Source organism: Pteropus alecto, unplaced genomic scaffold (assembly GCF_000325575.1).
Source record: "Pteropus alecto unplaced genomic scaffold, ASM32557v1 scaffold25, whole genome shotgun sequence".
In the NCBI taxonomy this organism is placed as follows: Eukaryota; Metazoa; Chordata; class Mammalia; order Chiroptera; family Pteropodidae; genus Pteropus; species Pteropus alecto.
This window is the reverse complement of record NW_006441955.1, coordinates 4889217-4893283: the sequence shown is the minus strand read 5'-3', so window position 1 is coordinate 4893283 and position 4067 is coordinate 4889217. Positions and strand designations below refer to the sequence as shown.

General features: G+C 42.6%; 1 protein-coding gene across 1 annotated transcript in view; it reads left to right on the top strand.

The window, feature by feature from the left end:
- Nucleotides 1-2320: 2320 nt before the first annotated feature.
- The window catches only part of CC2D1B (coiled-coil and C2 domain containing 1B), a 15134-nt gene continuing 13387 nt past the window's right edge, over nucleotides 2321-4067 (top strand). Inside the window, exons 1-2 of the mRNA XM_006919195.3 lie at nucleotides 2321-2403; nucleotides 2505-2782. The gene's annotated coding sequence lies outside the window, so the exon portion shown is untranslated. The remainder of the gene's footprint in view (nucleotides 2404-2504; nucleotides 2783-4067) is intronic.

The window sequence follows — 4067 nt, the reverse complement described above, 5'->3', positions numbered from 1 at the left end:
TGTTTGGGAAATTTATAATCATTACAAACATCAGATTATAAAATCAAACCATCCTTCCTACAATAAGCCCTCCCTCTGACTTTTATTTCCATTAGTAGTCCTGCCATTTAATGGTAACATACCATGTATATAAGTATCTGCATAAAGTTACTAGTATTGATATAAAATAGTTCTGGGAGAATATGTAAGAAATTGGTTATATTGGTTGCCTCTGAGAAAGTACTGGATGGCTGTGATCAGGGGTTAGAAGAAGACTTCCACTGAATGTTACTATGTATCTTAACTTCTGGAAAATGTGAATGTAACAAACTTGGTTTATGAAAAACAACTACTGGAAATAATATCAGTGATAAGTAATCCCTAACAACAAATAGCTAGAAAGTGTAATTTTAAAAAGGTACCACTTATCATATAAATAAATCTTTAAATAAAAAGAAGACTCAGATGGCACAGAAAATATAAGGTACCTAGGCATAAAGCTAATAAAGAGATGTAATTAACATCTAAATACAAATCAATTGCAATCAAAATCTTGGCAGGGGTATTTGACATACCTCTGCAAGTTAATTCTAATACTTATATGGAAGCTGACAATGGGACAAACTGATATCTAAAGCCTCATGTGAGGCACTGAGAAAAACATACCACACATGTAATAATCCTGCCAGAAATGTTTGACCTCAGTTTACTGATGAGAAAATTATCAGATAAATTAAAATTGAGAAAAAAATATTCAGAGTAACTGCTCCTCTTCAAAAATATCCATATCACAAAGACAAAAATAAAACCAAATGGAGGAACTAGGCTAAACTAATGGAAAATAGAGAAATGAGAGCTAAATAGCTAAATGCATTGAATCTTCATTGAGTTGTGGATTTAAGAGATATAAACATAGGTAATGGTATTTTGTAAATGTTAAATTTTGTGAGTAATAAATTGTGTAGGAGAATCTCCTTGTTCTTAGAATCATGATTAAATATTTATATTTATAACTGCATATAATGGAATGAGGATCAGTATCGGAATATTTTAAAAGAATTACACAATTAAGAAAAAGGACATATGAGTAAATAAGTAATCCACTGAATAAGAAACATGACTGACCAACAAAATATAAACATAGTAAAAGAAGCCTGCAAGTCAAAACCCTTTCACATCTATTAGGAAACTTTTCCTTGGTGCTATAGAACAACTGGAACCAAAATGCCCCACTATTGAGAGTGTAAACTAACAGATAACTCTGTAGATAATTAGGAATTATTATTGTCTGGAAAATGCAGAAATCCTACGAGCTAGCAATTCTAATCCGAGGTACATACCCTAGAAAAACACGTGTACCCTAGGAGTTGTGTACCCAAGAATGTTCATAGCACTGTAATGTAAAGCCATTGGAAAAGTGAATTATTTTCATACTATGAAATACCCTACAGAAATGAAAAATAACTAGACAAAATGTAAGTATCATTGTGGATGAAGCTTAGAATAGGGTTGAGTAAAGCTGAAGAATATATGCAGTGATACCAATGATATAATGTTAAAGCTTGCAAAAAAATACTACGGATTGTTTAAGGATATATACATACACAGTAGAAAAATGTGCAGGAGTAATAAACACCAAACTCAGAAGAGTGGGTATCTCTTTGGGAAAGGGTTGCAACGTAAGTGCCTTCAACTGTACTGTACAGTTTTTTTCTTCTTAAACTTCTGGTACTATAGTACTCATGTTAATTCACACAAGAAATGAGACCTATTTATTGAGTGCCTACTGTGTACCATGCACTGCTCTAGACGCTGGAGACATCTTAAAGAACAAACAGCTCTGCCTTTGTGGAGCATGCACTCCAGCAAATGTGAAATATTGTATATCTTTGGGTATATATTAAATATTTCATTATAAAATTTAATAAGAAAAAAATGGGAGTGAGACTTCAATTTTAAAAATGCTAGTTGGTCTTTTCTGGGCGACCACCCCAAAGCAATAGAAGATGTAAAAGCTCTTTGTCCAAGGAACCTGGAAGATCTTTTAAACTGATAACTACGAAACACAGTAATTTAAAAGTTTATGAGCTAGGCAGCAGCGAGTTGCAGGGTTTAGATGGAAGATTCTCTTTAACGCCCCTCCCCATCCCCCATTTCATTGCCCTCCTGGGTAGGGAGGTTAAGAATTTGGTGTTCAACTATTAAGTGACTTCATGAAGAGGTGGAATGAGATGAACATCCACTGCCTGTCATATCTTATTTCACCCGCCTTGTGATTATAAAAGGTACATTCAGATGCTGAATGATTAAGACTGTTAAAAAGGCCACTAACAAAGAAGGTGGCAGAGAAGCCCCTCCTCTAGGGCGGAGCCTGCGTCAGCCCCGCCCTCACGCCGAGACAGATGGAGCGAGGACGTGAGGCGAGTGAGTACCCGGGAGTCTCGGACTGTGAGTGAGGGCGGGAGCTTGGCGGGGATAGGGAAAATGGGCATGGGCAACTGACGCACGTACTGTATTTGCGCCAGCAGCTGGACACGCCGGAACCGTCCAACGACCCGTATGGAGCCTCCTGTTACCTCTATGTTGAGAACCCCACCCTTGGAGTCACCTGTTGGAGAGCTACGCCCGCTTCGCCTTGCGCATGCGTATTGCGCGCCGCAGGGGCGTGGAGTCACGTGTTAGGGCGCGAGCCGTCTCCGCCGCGGCGCTTCCGTCACGGCCGCCGCGGCGGCGGGGTGGCAGCGGGACCCTTGGGTGGTTCCGGGCAGGAGAAGGCCTAGGTTGGTTTCGGATCCGCCACGAGGTATGTCGCGTAACCGCCCCCCGGCGGGGGGAGACCTGGGGACGGGGAGGGAGATGGAGTCGGCTGAGGCGGGGCAGAGCGGTGCGTCCTGCCGCGCGGGAGTGGGTTCCCCCGGATTCGCCTCTCCTGCGCACTCCGCTGCCCTGCTCTCTCCTGAGCTCGGGCCTGGGTCCGACACGGATGCCCCCTAGCCCGGTGCCCCTGGAGCCACAGACTTGACATGTCAGACTGACCTCGTCTTTTCCTTGAGCCCGGCTCACGCAGTGCTCTCGCTCAGTTGACGGCCCGCCATTCTCCCAAGCCTCTGAACTCTGACTCCTGGAGTCACCCTGAGGTCCCATTCTCGTGCACCTACATCCACTTAACCTCGGAGCCTTGTTGATTTTACCCTGCAACTTTGGAATCTCTCCACTTCTCGCCACCCCCACGCCTTCGCAGCTCGCCCCTTTCGTCCGAACCGTTGCAAGATCCGACGGCTTCCAGCCTCCATTCTCCGTCCTATCTCCTTCCCTTAAGCAGCCAGACAGATGTTTCTGAACCGTCTAGCTGATTCCGTCACGTTCATAGTCCTCAGAATACTGCCCAAACTCCTTTAAAGTTTTAAGTTTTTTCTATTTTGCCCCTTGCTCACATTTTCAGCTTCACTTGTACCATTTCATGTCACACGCTGTAAGCTCCAGTAATCCTAGATCTTTAGTTTCCCTCTGCAGGTCAAACTGTTTCTCACCTCAAAGTAATTATCAGGTTGTTCTCTCTGTTTGGAATTCTTATTCCCAACTTATTCATGACTCAGCACAGGCACTGCCTTCTCCAGGAAGCTTTTTCTCTCTGCTGGATAATGGGCTGCACCTGGACTCTCATGGCCCCTGGAGCAGCCCTGTGTGGTTTTGTCCATCGATGAGGCTATCTCCACCATGTAAATGTCCTTTGAGGGTTGGGAAAATGTCATATTCATTACACATAATAGGTCCTATGAATGGTTGTGAGATCTCCAAGAGAATCAGAATACTTAGGTTTCTCTAGAGCAGAACTGTCCAATAGAACTTACTGTGGTGATAAAAATGTTCAATATTTGTGCTGGTCAATGGCCGAGGAACTGGATTTTTAATTTAAATTTAAATGAAAATAATCATATATGGCTACCATATTTGATTGCACAGTTTTAGAGCCTTTCTGAGTCATGCCTAACCTTGCACCAACCCACCTTTACCTAGAGTTACTTTCTTGAATCTGCCTTCCAGGCTTCTCCACAGCCTCAGCCTCTTTGGTTTAATCCAGATTTGTC